Source organism: Schistocerca piceifrons, chromosome 2 (assembly GCF_021461385.2).
Source record: "Schistocerca piceifrons isolate TAMUIC-IGC-003096 chromosome 2, iqSchPice1.1, whole genome shotgun sequence".
NCBI classification, from domain to species: Eukaryota; Metazoa; Arthropoda; class Insecta; order Orthoptera; family Acrididae; genus Schistocerca; species Schistocerca piceifrons.
Window position 1 is genome coordinate 884,116,572 of NC_060139.1, and position 27,004 is coordinate 884,143,575.

The following is a 27,004-nucleotide window of genomic DNA, read 5'->3' on the forward strand; positions in this document are numbered from 1 at the left end:
AATACTTCAGAGTACTGTAAAAATATTCTGTAACTGTTGGCGCTTATCGCCGGTCGAAGCTTTACATTTATTTATCTTACTGTTGAGCGTCTGCACAACGTTGTAGTCAAATTCGTTAGGGATATTGTTACTACCGAAATATGTTTCTGTAAAACATGTTGTATGCCAATTAGTATTCTTAGATGCTGAAATGACCTCTACTCTGTTAATGCCTCGATTCTCAGCGGTCAAAGTATTCTGAAAAGTGACAGCTACTTGTTGCGTATCAGATTTCAGTATAAGCAATGACTTCTTAAAGTTGATAACAGCATCATGTTTGACAAGGAAATCCATGCCAAGGATGACGTCGGTTGCTAAGAGGGAAAAGATCCTGATATTAACATGAAATGTGTGATGAACAAATAGAAAAGATAGGTGTGTTTGCAGTTTCACATCTACTCCCTTGTTGGGAATGCGCCTTGAACTTTCGTTTCACCAAGTGGGAAGGTAGCACAGGTATTGCCGGCCTTGTACTTTTGAAATGCTGTTTCATTTATCATTGTTACTGATGTCGATCACTGCAAAAGTTAAATACGAGCCAATTTTAATTTCAACTATGAGGTGAGAAATTTTCTTTTGAGTTCGGTGTCTGTCCCTAATGTCATCGAACGTTATGACGTTTTCCTGAACGAGATCATGAGTAGCAGAACGGTATTGTACACTGTCCGATTGAACAACGACGGTAGTTTCTAGTCATGCATTACAAGTAGGCTGATTGTTTGACAGCAGTTGTTTTGGTCTGCAGAATGCCATGGTGAATGGAAACAAACATTAGGTTCATTAAGAATGGACGGAGACTGCTGAGGCTGATTCTGATGAAAGTTGCTGTTGCCGAAATTACCCCTAAATTGGTGGTTATTCCCTTTACGTTTGTGGTGAAAATTACTTAGCTGATGATCGTTTCGATGTGATTGCGACCATTGGTTTTTGTGGGAGTAATTATTCCCTTGCAGTTGCGTAAAATTACTGGACTGTGCTGGGAAGCGGCGGCACAGTGACGTCCGGTTGAGTTTGTAGACCGTGTTTTTGTTGAATATCTCCCGGCTGTTGGGGCTGCGGCAAGAATTTCGGCGGGAAACTGTGACTGTTGGAGTCGGAATTCTGATGTTGTTGCTGCTGCTGAATGTACTGGTTACCAAAAGTTGTCTCCTGTTAAAATGTCCAAGAAAGTCATTATTGGAACCTTATGTTTTGTTTCTTTTGTTATGGAATGGGTGGGACTGCTCGTTGTAACAGAACGAGTTGTTACCTTGATTGCTGTTATTAAAGTCCTTATTGGCAAACGAGTAGTCCAATGCTGAATTTCTAACAGATGCAGTAAATCCCTGAATGCTGAAATACTTTCATTTTGCTGTCCAGGTAGAAGGGAAACTCGTAATGAGCGCAGACGTTTTGAGATGTCTAATGGTATGAGCGCAGATTGGCTACACGGTTCGGTCAGGTACTGGTTTTGTTGGGCCGTATACTCAATGAACTGGGTGATAGTGAGAAAACTGAAGTGTTCAGAATTGGGTAACCTGATTCGCTGGTCTTTAATGCCTCGCTGAGTCGTTTCCGACCAATAATCAGATGGAAATGCATTTTGGAAGTCTTCCACGGAGTGGCATTGCCTTGCTATGAGTCTCATACGCATCGGGGGTCCTCTCTCTAAAAAGCTACAGATAAATTCGAGCTTACGCCTCACTGCCCAGTTTGGAGGCAGTGAAAATTAAAATTGCTGCACCCAATCGAGGAGATGCACGTCCGTGCGGTTATTTCTAATTACCTTGAATTTCCTTCAGATAGGAAACGTTTATAGTCAAATCCTTCGTGTTGTAGATTTTGAGAAGGTACGGCGCCGTAAAAAAATTGATTGTGAGACGACTGGTTGGCATCAGTGACACGCACTCTTAATAGCCTCCTCATATTATTGTTAGGCTGAAACGTAGGTGACTGTTGCTGCGGCATGTTAGTCTGAAACTGATTACATGGAGAAAACTTTCTAATATGGGCTGCTTCCCGATGTAAACTATTAACCCTCCTATGTAGCTAACTGTTATGATCATCTAGTTGGTTTAATTTTTGCTGCAGGGACTGATATTCCTGAGATTCAGCAAATGGAATGGGAGCTGTGTCGTCTGATTTATTTTCAGTTTGTTTTCAAGTGTTTCTAACCTTGCTGATAGCTCATCACGTCTTTCCGTGAGGTTAAGAACGTTTGTGGAATTGTTTGTATCTAGCGGAATTGTTTGTATCAAGCGCCGAATTGCTTCTGCAGTCTGCGTGTAGTTTTGTTCATCTTTTTCAAATCTGCATTAATTGTGTCAGGGTCCTGTACCGGCATTTGTTCAAGACGGGAGCTTAACGACTCAATGTCATCTGTGCTCTTTTCTCTAATTTTCTGGATTCGTGAGTCAACAGAGGCTTTGAAATCGCTTACATCTGTCTGTATTTGGTTCCGTGATTGTTTTACTGTGCTAACCTCGTCTGTAGCGGAGTTTATGCCAGCGTCAACATGGATTGTTAGACTAGTGAGTAACTGCTGTTCTTCTTCCTGTCTTTGTACTGCAACTGACTGTAAAAACTGTTTGTTCTCCTCTGTGTGTTTACAGCCAAAGTCTTTGTATCGTTTTTCTGACGCCTCAGATCTAGGCGGTAAGAGACAGCACGCTACCGCGTCCACTGTTCTGCGATTGCGTATAGACCGGAGAAGCAACCCCATTCGCCGTATTGTACTGGGATCCGTGCATTCAGATTTTTAACGACTTTTCACCTTTCAGCGGTGTTTTCCTACGGCGGACAACGAATGTTGTGTGTCTTCAAGTTTAGAGTTCTTGGTACATAATGTAAGTTACGCAAACAGCAGTTACCCAAAGAAATGACAATTAACTTCGAAAAAATGACGTAAAAACTATTGAGAATGTTCAGTACGAAAAAGAGAAAAAAAGGGTGGGAAGACGTTCAGTGGCCAGTGCTACTTAACTGCTGTTGCGGGAGAGAATAATATTTGTAGATTTGCTCAGATCAGCTGGTTTTAGGGTTCAAGGTACTATTGTGGCGTAAACTGACGGGATAAAAGTCATGGTATAGCAAATGCACATATACAGATGACGGCAGTATCGTGTACACAAGATATAAGAGGACAGTGCATGGCGGAACTGTCATTTGTACTCAGATGACTCATGTAAAACCATTTCCGTTTTAACAAAACCATTTCCAGTGTTAACAGACAAGCAGTGTTGCGTGAAATAGTCAGAAATCAATGCGAGTCGTACTACGGAAGTATCGGTTAGGGCAATGCTGCAAAATTTAGTGTTAATGGGCTATGGCAGCAGATGACCTATGCGACTTCCTTTGTTAACAGCACATCTTCTGCGACGCCTCTGATGGGCAAGTGACCATATCAGGTGGATCACAGACAACTGCAAAACAGTGGCCTGGTCAAATGAGCCCCGATTTCAGTCGATAAGAGCTGGTGACAAGGTTCGAGTGTGGTACAGACCCGACGAAGCCATGGACCCAAGTTGTCAAGACAATGTACAAGCTGGTGATGGCTCCGGTGTGTGGGCTGTATTTCACATTGAATGGACCGGGTTTTCTGGTCCAGCTGAACCGATCTTGACTTGAAATGGTTAAGTTCGGCTACGTGGAGACAAGCTGCAGCCACTCATGGACATTATGTTCCGAAACAAAGATGAAATTGTCACCAGGCCTCAATTCTCCATGACAGTTTTGAAGTAACTGTGGACAGTTCGACCGGATGCTTTGACCACCCAGATCGCACGACATGAATCCCATTGAACATTTATGGGACATAATGGAATGGTCCTTCCATACACAAAATCATGCATAGGCAACACTTTCGCAATTATGGATGGCTATAGAGGCAATATGCCTCAATATTTCTGCAGGTGAAATAACCTCAGACTTCAAGAACACTATAATAATTCCAATCCCAAAGAAATCAGGTGTTGACAGATGTGAAAATTACCGAACTATCAGTTTAATAAGCCACGGCTGCAAATTATTAACACGAATTCTTTACAGAAGAATGGAAAGACTGGTAGAAGCCGACCTCGGGGAAGATCAGTTTCGATTCCGTAGACATATTGGAACACGTGAGGCAATACTGATCCTACGACTTATCTTAGAAAATAGATCAAGGAAGGGCAAACCTACGTTTCCAGCATTTGTAGACTTAGAGAAAGCTTTTGACAATGTTGACTGAAATACTCTCTTTCAAATTCTCAAAGTGGCAGGGGTCAAATACAGGGAGCGAAAGGCTATTTATCATTTGTACAGAAACAAGATGTCCGTTATAAGAGTCGAGGGGTATGAAAGGGAAGCAGTGGTTGGGAAGGGAGTGAGGCAGCGTTGTAGCCTATCCCCGATGTTATTCAATCTGTATATTGAGCAAGCAGTAAAGGAAACAAAAGAAAAGTTCGTAGTAGGAATTAAAATCCTTGGAGAAGAAATAAAAACTTTGAGGATTGCCGAAGACATTGTAATTCTGTGAGAGACAGCAAAGGACCTGAAAGAGCAGCTGAACGGAATGAACAGTGTCTTGAAAGGTGGATATAAGATGAACATCAACAAAAGCAAAACGAGGATAATGGAATGTAGTCGAATTAAGTCGGGTGATGCTGCGAGATTTCTATTTGGGGAGCAAAATAACTAATGATGGTCGAAGTAGAGAGGATATAAAATTTAGACTGGCAATGGCAAGGAAAGCGTTTCTGAAGGAGAGAAATTTGTTAACATCGAGTGTAGATTTAAGTGTCAGGAAGTCTTTTCTGAAAGTATTTGTGTGGTGTGTAGCCATGTATGGAAGTGAAACGTGGACGATAAATAGTTTGGACAAAAAGATAATAGAAGCTTTCGAAATGTGGTACTACAGAAGGATGCTGAAGATAAGATGGGTAGATCACATAACTAATGAGGGGGTATTGACTAGAATTGGGGAGAAGAGAAATTTGTGGCACAACTTGACTAGAAGAAGGGATCGGATGGTAGGCACCAATTTAGTATTGGAGGGCAGCGTGGAGGGTAAAAATCGTAGAGGAAGACCAAAAGATGAATACACTAAGCAGATTCAGAAGGATGTAGGTTGCAGAAGGTACTGGGAGATGAAGAAGCTTGCACAGGATAGAGTAGCATGGAGAGCTGCATCAAACCAATCTCTGGACTGAAGACCACAACAACAACAACATTTTTGCAGAAGACTTCCAACGACTTGTAGAGTCCATGAAACATCGATTTGCTGCACTTTGCTGGAATAAAGGAGGTCCGACACCCCATTAGGAGGTATCCCATGACTTCTGTAAACTCAGTATATTTCTTCCTCGTAACACCACACTACACCGATGTGGAACACTTTATCGTATGAATAATCAACTTGCCCTTGACACTGCTGGACTGCACTGTTTAATGGATAGTCTTTATCTAAAACCTGTACGGAATCGTTATCAAAAAAAAGAAATATTACGAAAAATATATTACATTCAGACTAATATTGCAGTAGCCTCTAGCTAATGTTATTTTCAGAAAGTTGACTGTAAAGAAAACATTCGTTTGTACAACGTCTACGCAATAATCTGCGTATATGTATATGGAACAGAGAAAAATACGGTGAGATGATTGACAAGTTAAAGATTGGTACCTGTGGCACACACTAATAACATTCTGCGAATATCTGCTTTGTATAGATTAGGTTCCTGTAACTCTAAAAAGTTAAATCAGTTGCGCTCATGAATGTTGTTTACTGAAGAGCAAATACGTTCGCAAATAATTTGGGTGTAACATTTGTTCCAGGCAGTCCACTTAACAAATCAGTATGTAAAACCCTCGTCCTCTTCGTGTGCATCAAGTGTTATGCATTTTTTGCCATCAGAGTTGGACGGGAAGAAAGATCTTTATAAGTTCAAAGTGTTTCCAAATAAAACGGCTAATAAAAATTTTTCTTCCACCCCGTTAGCGTAACTACCGTTATTTAATAAATATTGATGAGCATTCGCAAATTACATCGTTGCTCTACTTGCATCCAGAGAAAATATTGATCCAAATGACAGCGACTCTGTGTCTGTCTTTAAAATGCTTAATTGTGGTGCATTTGACCCAGATATGTAATTATTTATCGGCATGCCACTAAGCTTCGACGCAGTTCTAAAAGGGGCAGTCAAATGAAAACGAGACAGATCGAAGAAACGTAACTAAACCATTCATTATTTCAAAAGTAATCGCCATGTCTGTCAATACATACATCGCACTGTGTGAAAAGACGCTGATTGCCTTCATGGATGTTTGCGGATGACTATGCAACCATGCTTGAAACCAAGCATACACCTCTTCCCCGAAGCAATCGATGGCAACGGATGTCTTTCGCTAGGACTCTATAAATATGGAAAACGGATGGACAGACATTAGGATTGAGTGGAGGATGTGTAATGGCTATCCGGCAACATGTGTCGCTGTTAAGAGTACACTACAGTTGTTTCCTCCATACAGTTTCGTTATCTGTCCATGCGATTTCCATAATTTTGGAGCCCTGAAGAAAGGCATTCATTGCCATCGATTTCTGCGGCCGAAGAGACGCAGAGCTTGGTGGAACCGTGGTTCCACAGGCAACCATAAACATTTTTTTCCGTTAAGGTATTAACCGTCTTGTCTGAAAGTGGTATAAATATATTAATAGTGGTGATGATTAGTTTTAAAATAATGAACAGCTTACTTAGGTTTTTATATAATTTTCATTTTCATTTAACTTCCCATTATATTATCAGTTTCACGTTTTAGAGCCAACAAGGTATTCACAAATATCTCAAACATTATCATGGCAATCGAGAACTGGACACAGCAACATGTACTGCTTATCGAAAATTTGATGTAGCTACAGAAGAACGTATTTTTTCTCAACTAACAGAAATTCCACCAGTATTTGTAAACACTGTGAGGAAGAGCCAAAAATCTGTAGTGTCCTGCGGTCAGCAACGAAAGAACTAACAGTCAATTTGAACACAGTTTATTGCAATCAATGAAAAACTGCCTTCTTGAAGTACACTAAGTTTTAAACCCAATAACAACAAGAAAACCCAACAACTCTTGTAGAAACAAGACAAGATAAGGAAACAAGACAATGGATGAAAATATTGACCAAAATATATTCTACCATGACTAAATATAACATGCTATTACAATGCTACGACGAGTGTATACCTTGCTAGGGTCGGCGTATGTGCTGGCCGGAGCTGTTCCGAGCAGTAGGCAGACACTGCCAGTCTGAGTGTCTGGGCTTGCTTATAAAGCTGGGTCAGCAGATAGCTACATGAGCCATATAAGTTCCGACGGGTCGACCACTGTCACATGTTGTATGGTGAAGTAGTTCAATGTTTATTTGGAAAGCCTGTTACTGTTTATAGCTGCTGGTAGGAGGTCAGCAACCCATCTTGCGTGTCAGTTGTACAGGTCCTCTAACTAATAAGGGGCCGCTACGACGTTTCTCCCCCTGTGAAAAAAAAATTCAGCACCACAAATGTCCATAGGAGCAGGGGCATCCTGGTCGACATCCATGCGTTCATGACAGAGCAGCGATGCAGCACAGGCAGCTAGTGTCAGAGACAGTGACTGAGGCAGAGGCGGTAGTGGAGGTTCGCATCAGGGCAGCCAGCGATAGTCACCTTTAGATCCTCCAGGGTGTCATGGTCCACCAAATGGGGCGGAGCTGGTTGACGTGCCGGCAGGTGGCGGAACCATCAGCCCAGCGGAGAAACACCATCGCCCAGCCACAGAGCTTGGTGATGACTGCAGGCACCCAGCACGCCAATCGAAGAGCGAAGATCTGCTCCCAGACCTCCTGCCCGACACGGAAGTACTGCGCCGGCGTGCAGGCAGGACTGTGAGAAGCAGAATGTATGACCGTGAAGCATCTCCACTGGACTTTTACTGGCATGGACGGCGGCGCAGTATGTTGCCAAAAAAAATGGACAACCTCCTCCAGCGGGTGATAGCTCAGCAGCTTATCGAGCTGGGTCTGGAATGTCCACATGAAACGTTCTGCCCGGCTGTTTGACGCAGGTTGAAAAGGGCAGTCTGGACGAGGAAAATTCTACCGGCAGTACAGAATTGCTTAAACTTGGTTGAAGTAAATGGTGGATCATTATCTGTAACAATCGTTTTAGGAAGTCCCTCGACACCAAAGAGGCGCTGGAGAATTTTGATAGTTTTAGCAGAAGTGGAGTTCATCATGTGGGACACATAATGGTATCCCGACCTGGAGTTGACCAGTATGAGCCCCTGGGAACCCTGAAACGGCGATGTGAAATCCAAATGGAGATGTTCCCAAGGAGCAGCCGCATCCGGCCACAAAAAATACAGGCGAGGGAGTGCTGCCTGGCGTGATAGGCATGTAGTGCAGGATGACACCAGGGAGGCAATGTCTTTACCCAAACCGCACCAATAAAGGTGTCGCCAGGCCAGCTGTTTGGTGAGGACGATGCCCCCAATGGCCTGGTTGGAGGAGATCGAGGACTTGGCGGCGCAGCGCATATGTTATGACCACCTGGGGAACACTGGGATTTCTATGCAAAAGGATGGCGCCACTGTGGAAAAATAGCCTGTGATGATGATCCCAAAAATGCTGGACCTCTGCATCATGGACTCTACAAAGGCTGGTAGGCTAAAACTCAGTAATGTGGCGGGGGAGAGCTTGCAGTGTCTGATCCTGAGCAGTAGCGTGCCGGACTGCATCGGTATCCAATGGAAGCGCGTCCAGAGCTGCGTCCACGTCCAGTTCCACATGGAAACAAACCAAGGGGGAGCCATCAAACTCACAGTCTGCCGTGTCAGGCAGCCAGGACGGAAAATCTGCGTTGGTGTGCCGTTCAGAGGTGCGATAGACACTATCAAAGTCGAAAATCACCAGAAAGAGCGCCCAACTCTGGAGGCAGTTGGCCATCCAGGTAGCACTGCCGCATCTGGGGGAAAGAATGGAACCACAGATTTGTAGTCGGTCTGCAGAGTGAAATGACGACCATACACGAAATTGTGGAATTTCGTCAGGGCGAAAACCAGTGCTAATGTTTTCTTTTCAATTTGACTATATTTGGTTTGAGCATAGGTGAATTTTTTTGATGATAAAGGTACCGGCCTCTCAACGCTGTCGACGACTTGGGACAGGACTGCACCCAGGCCATAGTCGGAGGCATCGGCGGCGGCGATGAGAGGCAGAGGAGGATCGTAAGTGCCCAGACAAGGAGGGCGGGAAAGAGCAGACTTGGGACATGTGGAAGCCTTGTCAATCGCTGTGTCCTACACCCAACGTGCACCATTGTGCAGTAACCCAATGAGGGGTGACGATGTCCTGGCGGCGTGGGGTATAAAACGCCCATAATAGTTGATTTGACAAAGGATAGACTTAATTGCTTCACATTGGTGGGAGGAGGTAGGTGATGAATCACCTCGAAATATTCCTTAGATGCGTGTGTGCCGCAGGCATCAATCGTGAGCCCGAGATAACCGACCTCTCCCGCAAAAAGTCACACTTTTCCTTCTGGCAATGCAGTTACCCTCAGAAAAAAGCCCCAAACAGCCGATCTAGCTTGTCCGCGAGGTCCACAGCGGATAAGCCACCGACGATGACTTCGTCTAGATAATTGGCCGCACCGGGCACCTGGCTTCTGAGGAATCCCAAATAACAGTAGAAAATTGCAGGGGGAGGCGGTTTTACTGGAAAAGGCCACACGGAGTATTGATGACTAGGATCTGCTGCCAATAAGCATCGCTCAAATCAATTTAGGCGGAAAAGGTCCTGCCCGCAAGAAGTAGCATCGCTCAAATCAATTTAGGCGGAAAATGTCCTGCCCGCAAGAAGTATGAGTATGTCATCCACTGACGGGAGAGGACATGCATCGATAACGGACTGATAACTGACTGTCACCTTGAAATCACCACCCTTAGGCTTCTCGACTATCATGATAGGCGTCGCCCAGTGGCTGTGCGAGTTGGCAAAAAGGATTCGGAGAGCAACGGGAACCGGGCTGGCCTTATAAAAACGAGGAACAGCAGAGGGAAGAAGCTGAACATGCGCGGTAAAACCCATCACCCATGGTGTGGAGGATGAGAACAACGTTTCGTATTTGCTGAGCAATGGGGCGAGGAGGGTATCCGATGAGGGAATTCTGCACTGATAAACCCAGACGACCAAAAATGTCCACAAACTGAAGGTTAGTAGTGCCGGGGGATCCGACCACCAAAAACTGAGCGGTGGAAGAACGACTGTTGTAAGAGATTTTTGTGGGAAAAACGCCATCGACTGAGAGAGATTACTATAACTGCACAAGGTGCGAGTGTATGGGTATAAATCTAGTGAGCCCAAGAATTGGTACGCGGCACCATACACAATAGAAACAGATGATGCCATGTCAGTTTAGAAGACCACCAGAATATGTGCGATCTCCAAGGTGAGGAGAAAACAGGCACTTGACTGGGGAATGATGAGAATACTTTGCTGTCAATGGAATGCGACGTTTCCAGGTATTGAGGTGACGATTGGTGAGAAGCCTGTGCGTCCGCAGGAAGCGCGGCATCTATGAAATGTTTCTGCGAAGCCTGAAACACCACGGCGATATGGCCCACTCAGCTGCAAACCATGCATCTGGCTCGGCCTTCGTGAGTCCAGAAACAGTCCAGACAGGATGGAAGCCAGGTGAAAGACCTCCTGTCACGGAAAGGACAAATGGATCGACGAGACTGTTCAATCTCATGAATGATCGTCAGACAGGTGTCGAGGGATACGTCTTCTAACTTCAAAATATCAGCTCGAAGACCCTCATCTGGTGCATGAAACACCACCATATCACGAATAAACCAAGAGGCATAAGACTGCTTGAATGCAACATTGGCGCACTGGAATTTCCAGTCGCAGGAGAGACCCTGGAGCGTCGTAATCCAGTCCTGATTAGTCTGACCTGGTGACTTTCGACAAGGAAAGAAAGCCTGACAGGTGAAGGAGACGTGTATTTGTGCGTCAAAGTACCCAAAAAGGCAGCCCTTCATATGATAAATAAGAGATTGTGAAGGGACTGCTCAGTGTTTAGTTGTTGACCTAAACGAAACACCTGTGGACCGACTGTTGCTAAAAAAAAAGGCCTGCCTCTGATTTTCGTCTTGGATCCTATGTGCCAGTAAATGTTGTTCCAACCATTCGACATAATTTGACCATGGTTTGACAGATCCTCCGAGAGCTGTCAACGTCGGTGGAGCCATGTGCAAAGTGTTCAGTTTACCTACAATGGAATCAATTCTATGAGCTACCTCTTGCCACGCTGGTGAGTGATGGCGAAGTTCTGAACGCATGAGCGCTGCCTGAATCTGCTGTAGAGTTTCCACCAAGGCCATCTCTTTCGAAAATAAAACCTTTATCCTCGTCGCCAATAACTGTTGTGTACTGTGGTTGGTAGGAAAGAACTAACAGCCAATTTGAACACACTTTATTATAATTAAAGAAAAAAACACCTTCTTGGCATACACTAAGTTTCAAAAGCAAGAACAACAAGAAAACCCCACAACTCTTGTGGTGGCAGACTAGGTAAACAAGACAATGGAAGAAAATACTGACCAAAATCTACTCTACTAATTACAAAATATAACGTGCTACTACAATGCTACAGCGAGTCTATACAATGCTAGGGCTAGCAGAAGTACTGGTCGGGGCTGTTCCTGGTGGTGGGTAAACACTACCGGTCTGACTGTCTGAGCATGCTTATAAAGCCGGGTGGGTGGAGTGCTACATGCGTCTTATGAGTTACAATTGGTGGAATAGTGTCACATGTTGTCTTGAGTAGGAGTTCCATGTCTATTTGGAAAGTCTGTTACTGTTTATATCAGCTGGCGATGTATCTCTCCACGCTCCTGCAAGGAGGTCGGCAACCCGTCTTGCATGTCGGTTGTGCAGGCCCTCGAACTAATAAGGGGCCGCTACAACAAAAATGACTGTTCATGATGGTGTGTAGAATTTAGGAGTCTGGCGACACACCATGTGGTTTTCGGGAAAACATCATTCGCACAATTCTGAAGATTGCAAGAACTGAAAAGAGTGAGAATTATCGCACTGTCAGCATAACAGCCCACACATCCAAGCTGGTGACAGCAATAACTTACAGGAGAATGGAAAATGAAATTGATATATAAGATGACGATCAGTTGGGCTTTAGAAATGTAAAAGGCAGCAGAGAGCTAGTTCTGACATAGCGGCTGACAGTGGAAGGAAGACTAAAGAAAAATCAACACATGTTCATAATAATTGTTGACCTGGAGAAAGCATTCGACTGTGTCAAAGTGTGCAATTTTTTCTAAATTGTAAGAAAAATAGGGGTAAGCTATAGGGAAACACCAGTAGTATTCAATATGTACAAGAAAGAAGTGGGAACAAGACTAGAAGACCAGCAACGAAGTGCTCGGATTAAAAGTGGTATAATACAGGGATGCAGTCATTGGAGAAGCAACAACAGAAATAAAAGAAAAGGCAAGACAGAGTACAGAACATAGATTGAGAGAAAATGAAAGAAAGACGAAAGTAATGAGAATTATCATAAATGAGAACGGTGCAGAACTTAACATTAGGGTTGGTGATCACGAAGCAGATGAAGTCCAGGAAATCTGCTACGTAGCAGCAAAAATGTTAAGTCCCATAATGCTCGGAGCTATTTTTTGTGTGTGTGACTTGTGATGGCCACCAAAAATGATTATCAGTTTTAAGACGTTTTATTGTTCTTGACCGTTGATATACAGTGTTTCGTAAAGGAATCTGCACAAGAAAATAAAAAGGAGAAACCTTAGTTGATTAACTGTTAAATAGATTATTGTCATGTTGCTGTTGTAGTCACCAGCCAGAATGTTGGTTTTATGCAGTGATAGTCTTTCTTTTGCTAGCCTTCCTAGCACTACATAACTGCTGCAGCCTGCAGCCATTTGAACCTTGTTGCTACAGTGAAGCCTTGGTCTTCCACAACAGTTTGTTCCCGACATTTCCCTCCATTACCAATTTAACTATTCCTTCATGTATTACGATGAGAACTCGAAGCCTCTTTTTATAACACAATGCTCTTTCCTGCCGCAATTCTAACGAGTGCACTAACTGTGCAGATGAGGCACACATTAACGTACAAAGCTACCTGTTGCCTGTTGTACATGTGACTGCAGGGTTGCCAATATGTCTTTCTCTATTGCGCATATTGGTTCATCTTGCATACCTTCCTAGTCATAACCTTGTAAAATAATCAGCGCTCTAATATGATTTGTCTAGCTGCATCAGGAAAGGAAATAAGTTCAACACTAAGTACATCATGTGTTTCATTAAGAAAATATATGTACATGGGAGAGGCCACATTAAAACTGAAACGGCGGAACATGCGTTTACCTCAGCATGCTGACTATTCTGAGGTGAAGAAGAGACACACAAGGTACATTGAAAGTGGAAACGTTAATATTTAATAGCGGTATTGATAGAATTTAAGAAAAACTCCCACTGTTTCTGTACTCTGTTGCCCCTTAACTTCCCTGATATGATGAAACTAGGCACAGAGATGATGGCAGGAGAGTGATAAGGTGTGTGATGGTTGATCGTGTTAAAATGCAGCACAATAAGATAATGGTTGTATGTTACAGTGTGCTGCGAGTGTAATCTAACTTGGTATAATGAACAGGTTAAACTGTAGGTTCTAAGCGAAAAAATACAAATATGCGTATGATAGCACGCTGACGGTGCGTAATCGACACATCACGAAACTTTCATTTGCCAACGGCATTAAGCTGCTGAAACATACAATAAATCTGTACAGATAATAAATAATGTTCCAGATACATTTTTAGTAAAATAATACGTCGTTTTGACTAATAGCAACGTTATTATTGACAATTATCTTACAGCTACAAAATTGGCGGCCACACATTCAGCAAGACAGAAGAAGGGGAGATAGCTAGAAGGACTCTAAGGGGACTTCCTTCGAAAAATGCTTTAGCAACTATAGTGACTGCAGTGAAGCACGTGGCAATGATGTCGTCTTCTGTTTTATTGATAATTAATCAATGGTGGAACACTGTAACATATTTTCTTCGATAATGTGAGAGGCTGGAACCCTTTTTATTACTCCGTTTACGAAAAATTCTTACAATACGTTCTAAATGTTTTAGTCTTTGTGTTCGTACAATTTTGGATTCAATGTCCTACTGTCTCTCTTTGTATTTGTCGCGTTTACTTAAAAATATCTGTATTTCCTTTCCCATTGTTTAGTGCAAAACAATGGGCACACATTGAAAAGGAGACGCGGAGCGTTGGTAAGACGCCGTATTAGTATTCGATTGTTAACATCCTGGTCTGGCAATACAGAGCTTGGTTTTCTTCCCGCCTCTCTTTAAACGAGACAGGGTTTGAAATGTATTTTGGAAACTGCAATTCTCGAAGTAGATGAGTGTTTTTACGGTTAATACTAATCAAAACTATAACCATTCCTGGCGAGAAAGTTACAACATTCGTGAGGAAGTTTTAGGATGGATAGGAATCAATATTTTCTGCGTCTAAGGTTTTCAGGATTGTGTCAGAACTGTGTTATCCACTTAAAGATTGCAGGAAATACGACTAGGAGTCAATAACTTCGGTGAAGTACTGTGGTAGAAATGGTTCAACATTAGAGCAGAGTGTTATAACTTCTTCTACTTTTTAGATTTCCACTTCCAGCCAGCTCTCTATTAGAAGTTTAATATATGTTCTTATTCCATGTTTAAATGATAGAATTCACTCTTTATGTGCAGTAGTCGTTTTCTGAAAATACGACAATAGCTCCGGAAAATTAAGGTTTTTCCATATGTGAACACATGTTCCAAGGTAGAACGTGGGAACAAATATTCGATTACTTTTCAAAAGCGTTATAGTGTATTATATTGTCCTCTTTATTAAATTGTTGCTCTACATCTCTAATTACTACGTAAAATCAAATGAAACAGAAGTATGATCAAAAACTAATTACAAATTAAATACGTTTTGAAGCAGAAAAAATTGGAAAGTAACTCGAATATCCATTTTAAAGCCAGTTATAACTGTTAAGACATTAAAGAAACTTAGTTCATTTGCTGTTATCACATGTTCTACGGTAAGAGAGCTTTTTCTGATTCAGGGTACAAGATTGAACACGACCGACGAATTGTGACCTAACTGTCAATATGTTATATCATTAGTTCTAAAAATATGTAGCAGTTTCTTCACCGTAACATTCTGAGCCTAACGAGTTGATAATGTACACTCTAAGGCAAAAAGTGACGCACCAAGAAATGATTATCCGACTATCACGAAAATCCATCACTTAAGACGTCCATGTGCAGCAATAACATTGCAGCTTACCAGTTACACTTCGGAAGTAACAGGCGCCAGCAGAAGTTTTCGCACTGTTGTGTTGACTACACGAGTGTAGCTCAAGAATCACACACCTACTAACAATGCGATTTGCTGGTTGCGCGCACGCCAACACTCCATTGTTGTTGATAGATTAGTCATGAATTCACGACAATGGTCAGCTGCAATATAATTCTTAAAATTCTACGCTCAGTTATCCTAACGTGGAGAACCCCTGTAAATGATCGGACTGACGCCACCTGACCAGATTCATCTCATATTACGGTACTTTTAAACTATGATACAAGACTAACGTCACTCTATACACAAATACTTAACAATGATCGTAGCGAATGAAGACGACGTTCGGATGGCTGTCCTCATGTTGTAGCAGACAGCCTCATAATGTAACATAAAATCAACTGCAAGTATAACAAAACTGATAGCATTTCGAGGCATACAACCAGTAATATCAGTAGTAGCTTTCAACAATAATATTTTCTAGCAAGCCAACATTTTAATTATTTAGGATGCGAAATCATATTTGAATACGGCGATGACATAGACCAAAAAGTAAATACATTTCCTTCCACATATGGAATGATCGTAAAAATTTAGTAGAAAAAAAACCCCACTGAAGTTTTACAAAACTACAGCAGTAACAACTTACGGAAGTGAACCATGGGTAACAAGAAGGCGCCTAAACGTAGAATACAGAATCAAGGATGGATGGACATGTACAGCCAAACAGATGGATACAATTTCAGAAATATTGGATGATTTATTGAGAAGAAAGAAGGTCAGAGATCGATTAAGTGTACCTCTGGCCCATATGCAAGCAGCTAGTCAGGTGGCATTAATTGGCAGAGTTTTTCGACGTCCGTCTGAGTTATATCGTGCCATATTCTGTACAATTGGCGTCTTAGACTGTCAAAATCCCGAGCCGTTTTTAGGGCCTGCCTGTAATGCTCCAAAAGTTCTGAGTTGGGGAGAGGTACGGCGACCATGATGGCCCGTGTAGGGTTTCGCAAGCACAAAGACAGATAGTAGAAACTCTCGCCGTGTGCGGGCGGGCATTATCTTTCTGAAATAAAAGCTCGGGATGGTTTGCCCTGAAAGTCAACAAAACTGGGCGTATAAATCGTCGACGTACCGCTGCGCTGCAAGGGTGCCGCCGATGACAACCGATGGGGTCCTGCAGTGAAACGAAATGGCACCCAAGACAGTAACTTCCAGCTGTTGGGCCATACGGCGAGCGACAGTCAGGTATGTGTCCCACCTGTGTCCGCGACGTCTTCAGTCACGTCTTCGCTTGTCATCAGCGCTCAGTTCGAAGCGATACTCATCACTGAAGACAACTTCACTCATATCAATGGAGTTGTTAAGACATAGGTTAAATCCACAATAGACAACGTGAATGTTGCATACAGCTCAAGGCATCCTAATTCGTATCCTCACATTTGCTTCATTCATGCCGCATTACTTTACAAAAAGTAAGAATTTTTTCTGTGCACAGAACGGGGTCTAAGACATCGATATTATATTGTTTCAAAGAGTCTTATTTTGTTATGGAGACATAGTAGCCTGATACCATAGAGCGAGTGATATGTTTGTGTAGAGAATAGCTATTTACTTGTATCCAATTCTGATGCTATGTGAGACTTCGTTATTTGCAACTGTTCATTACTGGAATGGTAGTTTTCTTTTAAAAGGACTGATGCTTTTACAAAAGTTTTAACAGCTTAGACTAAACGCTGGGCTACTGAATTACGTAATACTAGTGAAAACATACATAAGCGACACCCACCGCTATTTTCGTTGTGGCTATGTTACGGGCTGAGAGTGAAGGGTCACAAGATTACTACTGTCGTTTTCATGGTCTTTCTATGTCGTTTATGGCAGACTGTGAACGCCTTAACAGTTATGATTACGCAACCGTTCTGCATATGCAAACTTTCACCTGATTTCCTTTTCCCCTTCGTTTCCAGTTAAGATTCGAACTGAGACATCCTTACTAAACGAATCTGGTACTATAGTGTAACCCTATTAGGGATGGACAGTATTTATCGATGTATGAAAACCACCCAATGCGTACTATCGACACATCGAATTGAAAATATGTGTTTATAATCTCGGATATATGTGATAATCCGATTTCTTTTTTCTTTTTTTTTTTCCTGTTCGAGTGGGCAAACCTAATTCATATTCCTTTCGTTGAATTTAATCGGTTTCGGCACTCTGAGAGGTCATGGCACAAGCAGTTCAGCTACTAGTTTATTTCATGCATCACTTCAATCGAACCAAACTCTTGGTTAAATCCGCTTGTGTCAAACGAAAAAGAAGGTAAGAAACAGAAACGAGAACCATACCTTTTTCTGAATTTTGATAGTTCATTCATATTTACAGCAATGTGTGCTGGAATAAGCGTGTTAGTAAAGTGCAACCGAATAACAAAATATTTTCGCCTCTAATGGCAGTACTTAATGTCATCGGGTAATATATTATTCCTTCTGAACAGGTATCCGACTTCCGGCCGAATTTCGTGCATCAGTTTTGGCCCGTCTGGTATGTCTTGATACAGTTATAACCACAACGTGACGCGTAGCCCATAACAATGTGCCAGTCGACCCGGTTGTTGACGGTGCATCGATATGCGCGGTGGCGTGCTAGTATTATAAACAGTGTAGTCGATTTGTTTCGAAAGTAGTTGCCGTCGTACGAAACAATAGTTTTACTACAGACGTCGATATATATTTCGAGATTTCGTAGCGCCGATAGCAAACATTTGATGCATTGTATCGAAAAACAATCGACTGCGAGTCAAATTATATGAATTGTAGAGGATCCTAGATAGAGTACGCTAACTAAGAAACAAATGTCCGGGAATAAATATGACAGTAATCAATAGATATGAAGCAAGCAAAGCACACTCCGTCTTCAGGCCACAACTGGCCCATCGGGGTCATCCGACCGCCGTGTCATCCTCAGTTAGGATGCGGATAGGAGGAACGTGTGGTCAGCACACCTTTCTCCCAGTCATGTCACTTTAATCTACATCGACGTTCTTGGAAAAGTAATCGTTTATGATCTGTCAACGGTGGATTTTTACCAAAAGTTATTGCTGCACAGAATTAAAGCGGATCTGTCTGATAAGATCCAAGCAGCCTGTACCTTTGTAGCGACAACACTGATATCTGAGAATGTACTAGATTTATGCGCCGTTCTAAAACATAAGAACGTAAACAAAACAAGACAAAACGAATTATATTGTTGTGAGCTCCTCGTAGCTACTCACGTCGAAAACTTCGTCATCAGCGCACTGTATGTTGAAAACACATCAGATAACGTGATAAGCCTAGTCCTTACTAAATTGAGGTTTAGTAATATCTTCCTCCGGCCCCTTCATTAAATCTTTAAGCCTTTCTACCATATTCGCTACATCACTGGAATCGGCGGATAAAAATTTGGATGTTCTGGGCCCAAAGGAAACCATCGTTACTTTCATTTCCCAATCTGACCCACTCGGAGATATTGTACTATAAAACTCACAGAATGATCAGTAATGCGTCTCATTGCCGCACGGGGTAGCCGCGCGGTCTTGGGCGCCTTGCCACAGTTCACGTGGCTCCATGGGTATGTGTGGTGTCGTTATCGTAAGTTAGTTTAAGTTAGATTAAGTTGTGTGTAAGCCTACAGACCGATGAACTCAGCAGTTTAGTCCAATAGGATCTTACCACAAATTTCCAATTTGCGTCTAATTAAGCAACAAAAAATATCTTCTTGGAAAAAAGTATATTTGAGTCGTATTGGTGACGCCGGCCGGAGTGGCCGAGCAGTTTTGGGCGCTATAGTATGGAACCGCATGACCGGTACGGTCGCAGGTTCGAATCCTGCCTCGGGCATGGATGTGTGTGATGTCCTTAGGTTGGTTAGGTTTAAGTAGTTCTAAGTTCTACGGGACTGATGACCTCAGAAGTTAAGTCCCATGGTGCTCAGAGCCATTTGAACCATTTTTCGTATTGGTGACGCAAGTGAATGCTGAGACGCTTATCTTGAAACAGTTTGTGTATTCCCTCACGATCGTACACCACTTCAGTACGTAATTATCGCTTTCAGCCATCTTCAGCTCATAAGACAGAGTGAACAACGGCATCGGTCCTATGATCATAAGACTGCCAGTGGAAGCCCAAACACGTAATACATTATTCACTTTATCTGTGGTTGTACCACATTATTTTTGAAACAAAGAAATCTCTTTCCTTAATGCATATGGGTAATCACAGTAGAAAATTGTAATATTGGTGAAATTCTGGGATCAGGAGAAGTCATTCAGTGGTTGAAAAGCTAACCATGCAGAAGACGATTAACAACAGTCTTTCTCCACAGCTATATGACAGTCTTCCTCCTGCACCATAGCCATTTCCTATGATCTCAAGGATTTCTCTACTACTTGGAGCCAAATATCGTTTCATTACATAATACCTGTGGTCTTCTGAAATATCTACTTCTTCCTTTCCATCTCTATATTTGTCTCATCGTGTGTCTGTATACATCCTGTTGCTACTCTGTTTTATGAAAGGCAATCTTTCGAATGATTTTAACAGCTAGTCATGAACCGCTTTGAGTAACTATTATGTTTCGTTTGGATTAAATTTCTATTTAGTAGCTCTTAACGAAATTCTCCACATGAAACTTTGGAAAGCGATCTACTTTCTTCGATGTTTCATTCCCAAAGAAAGTTACAATCATCATTATAACTATCCTCGCCTAACCCGTTATAAGACTCATATAGACTTTTTCAGTATTTGACGAGATGAGAAGAGTATCTGCATTTATTGGAACAATTCGAACCCCCTCCCTCACCCATACATAAGCAGTTCCTTCCATTAGCAAACTGGCGATTACTTGATGTCTCAGTTCACGTCTGATCCGTAGATTTATTGTTACACTATAGTTGTGTCACAAACTTCTATTTTCCACAGTTAGATTCTGAAGTTATCAACGTTGTTCTATAGCAACGTCTTGTACGGTCTGCTTGTGTTTCATTTTAGTACAAGGCTACACGTAATCCAAATACATCCATAAAGACTCCCTGAGAAAATTATATTGAATTGTTACAGTTTTTGTTTCTTAGAAACATTTTTCGTGTTACTACCAGTCTGGATTTTACGAGTAAATTCTCTCTAATTAGGTTCTCATTGGGTATTCTTCTGTCCCAATAACGAAAGTCATCGAGTGCTTTCAGTGCCTCTGTTCCTTGTCAAATTCCCTCAGCGTCGCCCGATTTAGTTCGACAACATTCCATCGCCCTAGTTGAGTTTCGTCTTCTTTAAATCATGTATCAGACAAATAGCCTGTCGCGATACTCCGTCTATTGTGTGGCATTTCTACTTTTCTACTTGCAGTGTATTTATAATTGATAGCCTTTACCAGGAGTCTATTTTTTAAGTTATATATTTCTAAATCCCTAAATCTTTCCTAATACCCCTCATTTCTTTTACTATCTTCTCTTGTACATCCTTCCACTCTTCTTAATTCTGTATTCTACGTTTAGGTGCCTTGTTGTTACCCATGGTTCATTTTCGTAAGTTGTTACTGCTGTGATTTTGCTAAATTTAAGCGGGGTTTCTTTGCTGGGTTTGTCTTGTTAATTATTACGATCATTCCGTATGTGGAAGGAAATGTATTTAATTTTTGGTCTACGCCATGACTGTATTCATATATAATGTCACATCCTAGATGTTTAAAATGTTTGCTTGCTACAAAATATTATTATTCAAAGCTATTATTGATTATACTGGTTGTCCGCCTCGAAACACTATCAGTTTCGTTCTACTTGCAGTTGATTTTATGTTACGTTATGAGGCTGTCTGCTACAACATGAGGACTTCCATCTGAACGTCATCTTCATTCACTACAATCACAGTTAAGTATATGTGTACAGAATCGCATTACTCTTGTATCATACACTCCTGGAAATTGAAATAAGAACACCGTGAATTCATTGTCCCAGGAAGGGGAAACTTTATTGACACATTCCTGGGGTCAGATACATCACATGATCACACTGACTGAACCACAGGCACATAGACACAGGCAACAGAGCATGCACAATGTCGGCACTAGTACAGTGTATATCCACCTTTCGCAGCAGTGCAGGCTGCTATTCTCCCATGGAGACGATCGTAGAGATGCTGGATGTAGTCCTGTGGAACGGCTTGCCATGCCATTTCCACCTGGCGCCTCAGTTGGACCAGCGTTCGTGCTGGACGTGCAGACCGCGTGAGACGACGCTTCATCCAGTCCCAAACATGCTCAATGGGGGACAGATCCGGAGATCTTGCTGGCCAGGGTAGTTGACGTACACCTTCTAGAGCACGTTGGGTGGCACGGGATACATGCGGACGTGCATTGTCCTGTTGGAACAGCAAGTTCCCATGCCGGTCTAGGAATGGTAGAACGATGGGTTCGATGACGGTTTGATGTACCGTGGACTATTCAGTGTCCCCTCGACGATCACCAGTGGTGTACGGCCAGTGTAGGAGATCGCTCCCCACACCATGATGCCGGGTGCTGGCCGTGTGTGCCTCGGTCGTATGCAGTCCTGATTGTGGCGCTCACCTGCACGGCGCCAAACATGCATACGACCATCATTGGCACCAAGGCAGAAGCGACTCTCATCGCTGAAGACGACACATCTCCATTCGTCCCTCCATTCACGCCTGTCGCGACACCACTGGAGGCGGGCTGCACGATGTTGGGGCGTGAACGGAAGATGGCCTAACGGTGTGCGGGACCGTAGCTCAGCTTCATGGAGACGGTTGCGAATGGTCCTCGCCGATACCCCAGGAGCAACAGTGTCCCTAATTTGCTGGGAAGTGGCGGTGCGGTCCCCTACGGCACTGCGTAGGATCCTACGGTCTTGGCGTGCATCCGCGCGTCGCTGCGGTCCGGTCCCAGGTCGACGGGCACGTGCACCTTCCGCCGACCACTGGCGACAACATCGATGTACTGTGGAGACCTCACGCCCCACGTGTTGAGCAATTCGGCGGTACGTCCACCCGGCCTCCCGCATGCCCACTATACGCCCTCGCTCAAAGTCCGTCAACTGCACATACGGTTCACGTCCACGCTGTCGCGGCATGCTACCAGTGTTAAAGACTGCGATGGAGCTCCGTATGCCACGGCAAACTGGCTGACACTGACGGCGGCGGTGCACAAATGCTGCGCAGCTAGCGCCATTCGACGGCCAACACCGCGGTTCCTGGTGTGTCCGCTGTGCCGTGCGTGTGATCATTGCTTGTACAGCCCTCTCGCAGTGTGCGGAGCAAGTATGGTGGGTCTGACACACCGGTGTCAATGTGTTCTTTTTTCCATTTCCAGGAGTGTAGTTCAAAAGTACCAGCAGAATTTTAAGAATTGCATTGCCGCTGACCATTGTCGTGAATTCTTGACTAATCTATCAACGATAATGGAGTGTTGGAGTGCGCACAACCTACAAATCGCATTGTTAGTAGGTGAGTGATTCTTGTGCTACACTCGTGTAGTCAACACAACAGTGCGAAAACTTCTGCTGGCGCCTGTTACTTCCGAAGTCTAACTAGTAAGTTGGAATGTTATTGGTTGTATATAAAGGTCTTAACTGATACAGTTTCGTTTATATTTGTTCATTGCTAATACTGCTTAGTCAATACACAGACCTAATTAAAAAATTGCACTTTTTTAGGCTGAATCCGATCATGCAAGTATACCAGAAGGTTCTGGAACCAACATGGATATCTAGCTACAAACCAGAATTTCTTCTAAATTTGGTGAAAGCTGTCAAATCAGGAAAATTAAGTACCCGGAAAGCTTCAGAGTAATACGCATTTCCATATCACATCAAATGACAAACTCAAGGAAAGGTACAAATACAAAATAGGCAGCCAACCAACGTTAACCAATAGTGAGAAAAGAAGGCTGTTTGAAGGATTATTGTGTTGTGCGAAATGTGTTTTTCCTTTCAGGAATAATGATGTCAAGGACATTGTTGAAGCATATCTCAATCGAGCAGGGAGGAATGAAAAAAGATTTCGTGACAATCGACCTGGGCACGAGTGGATAAAATATTTTCGAAAAAGAAATAAAGAACTAATGGTAAGAGTAAGTGAAGAGCACAAAGGCAACAGCTACCTGGGAATCAGTGACGGATTATCTTGAAAACCTGGGAGTTGTGACGATCCTGGACAAGTGAAAGTAATAGTGAAGCGAGGCACAAGACATCCTGAAGGAACAGTGGATAGTTTTAAGTCAAGTATCACTGTCATGAAAGCAGCAGCTGCCGACAGCTCAATCCTCCTACCATACACAGTTTATAGGGTAAAACACCTCTACGATAGTTGGGCTGAAGGGGTCATAACTGGTGCAGTTTATAATAGGAAACGAAGTGGTTGGTCTGACCCTAAAATGTTTGAACCATGGTTTGTTGAAATTGTCTTGCCTTTTGACTGGCAATTAGAGGGACCAAAAGTGATCACAGGTGACAATCTCTCTAGTGATCTGTCATATAATGTGGCTAAACTTTGCCGGCAACAGGCATTAAATATGTGCTTCTACCACCTAATTCTACTCATTTGTGTAACCCACTTAATGTGGCCTTTTTTAGACATTTAAAACTTTCTTGGAGAAATGCGCTCGATGATTGAAAAGGGAAAAATAGAGGAGTGGTGCCAAAATCTGAATTTCCTAGGTTGTTGAAAAAAACAATTGCAAATGTAGCTATAACGTTCAAATGAAATGTAATATCTGGGTTCAGAAAAGCAGGAATTCTTCCTTTCTGTCCTGAAAAAGTCATTTCAAAGGATCCAGAAGCAACCAATAACAATGCACATGGCACCGGCTTATCAGAAGTTTCTTGGGCAGCAACCTCCAAAATGCAATTGAAACATGTCAGCTCTAATGAAGCAAAAGGAAAGCTGTACCAAGCAAAGCGTTTAACATTAACTCCAGGAAAAGGAGTTGTTACCTGCGACTTCAGTGTAAATGATACTGACGGGGCTGCAGGTAGGGAGTCCCTATCCAGAACATCTAATAGTTATCTAGTACATCACGAGTCAAATGGAAATGAAGAAATGGACATGGAGAAGGATAAAGATTGGCATGGAATTAAAGAATATGATTTCATCATAGTAAAATTTCCTGCGAAAAAATGTTCAGGTTTTGTATCGGTAAAATTGAAAGCATCTCTAATGACACATATGGAATGACATTTCTGAGAAAGAATGTTCTTGATGGTAATGTTTATTTTGTCTTTCCAGAAATTGACGAGACCACTGAGATAGAAAGAGTCCAAATTATCAAAAGAGTTGTTCCAGAGCATAGAAGGCGAGGTAAATTTATTTTTGAAGGGTTAGGTGATTATGGCATTGAGTAAATACTTTTCACATTGATTATGACATACAATAACTAAAAGTTAATATTTGTTTGTCAAATTTCGTGAATGCAATTGTTTTTGTAGCAAGAAAATCAAGTTTAATGTGCTTGTAAAATTTGGTTTATGTTTAGAAATTGTAAAAGTTTTATGCAAATACAGCAATATATTATTTTAAAATCAAAATAGCGATAGGATTCAGTCCACTGGAAGTCTGATTCCACACCTGCATACAAAATACAATGGTGATCGGATTCGCCCCAACTGAGCAGTTGACACCGATCAACAATTAACTTAAAATAATTACTGCAGCTATAAACTAAAAATAATGTAATACATTAATATATCATTATAAAGATTGTGAAATTAACATACTGAATTTTTATTCCGATATCACAACAGTAAATGGACAATTTTTTTAAGAAACTGCCGTTTTTTCTGGGATTCACCTCATTTTACGGTATTCCCTTTCTATCCAGCGTTTTCCGTTTACTGATCATCTACGCACATATTGAAGACTTTCAGAGAAATACAATATCCCTGTCTTTCCTCTCTGATGCATTCATTGGTTTTGCGATAGTGTTTAAGAACTTGTGTATTGAGTCTTAACAGCAATTGTGAGGTGAGATGTATAACCTCATTCAGTCATTATACTCCACGCCATTGCTCTGTTCGCATTTCAAATTCCTCTCCAAAATTGTAATATCTTCAGGAAACCACAAAGTTTAAATTTCTTTTCCATGAATTTCAATTAGAATTATAGATTTCTTCTTGGTTTCGTTTATGGCTTATGCATTGTGCTGACTGACGAAGAGGGAGAAGGTATAACTTTCATTTCCTTCTCCACTACTGCTTCCCTTTAAAGTCCTGCAGTCTGCTTTCTGTAAAAGTTTTTTCCTGCTCCCATTATAATTTCGAAAAATGTATTCTAGTCACATTGTTAAACGCTTTCTCTATTTCTACAAATGCTATTAACGTAAGTTTGCCCTTCTTCAATATCAGTACGACTTAGTGTCTCTCTGCATTTTTCGAAATCGTAACTTAACCACCCCTAGGTCCGTTTCAACCAGTTTTTTTCATTCATCAAAAAATAGATATTAGCGTTAGTATTTTGCAATTACGACTTACTAAATTGATGGGCGGTATTATTCTCGCGTGTCAGTACCTGTCATCCATAGAATCGGAATTGTATCCACGTGCAGTCTGGTGACATTAGGTCTGTCTTATATGCCTTGCATATCAGGTGAAATAGTTTTGTCATCAACGTCAATAATTCTGAGGTATATCTTTTACACCAGGTGCTCCTTTCGACTTAGATCGCTTGATGGTGTATCAAAATGTTCTCGCAGTATCACACATCTGGTTTCAACTTCTTCATCTACTTATTCTTCAGGTTCCATAATACTGTCTTAAAGTTTCTTTACATTGTACAGCACATTTATATACTCCTTCCCCCAACCAGCCTTCCCTTCTTCGCTTTAGCTTGTGCTTGCACATGACCTCTTAATATTCATACATGTGACTGCCTAGTCTCCAAATCTCCATTTATTTTTCCAGCACGCTAAATATTTTTCACGAAGACGTGAGTGCCTCTTCCGTGTTGAATTTCCAGGTTACCCTTTTCCTACTTTGCCAGTTTCCACTTCCTATTACTCTCATGCACGTCCGTTTTCCTTTTTTCTTGCCTCAACTGCAGAATTTTTATATTTTATTCTTTCATAAATTAAATTCGTTGTCTGCAGCACCTTTTATTATTAGGTTGGTGCATAAGTTCGTAGTGGTATTAATTTGTACATTGATATTGTGGTTCATATGGGTTTATTTGTCGACTCCTGTTTTATTTATCGATTGCCATTTTTTATTTGTTGTTCACTGTTGCAATTTGAGTCAACATATTGTCATTGCGTCATTTGGAGATAAGTGAATGGAGCTTTGAACGCCGGAAATTGTGGCGCCAAGTGGAGAAATCGGGACATTTTTGACATATACTTCACTTTGAGTTCAGTAAAGGGATGTGGCAGCGTAGGCAGCCAGAAACTTTGCGCTGTGTATGGGGCCAATGCCAATGGATAGAGCACGCCAAGAAAATGGTTTTCTTGGTTTAAGGAGTATGGTTCCGACATTAGCGCCTCTCCAAGTTTTTTCCTGCTCCCATTATAATTTCGAAAAATGTATTCTAGTCACATTGTTAAACGCTT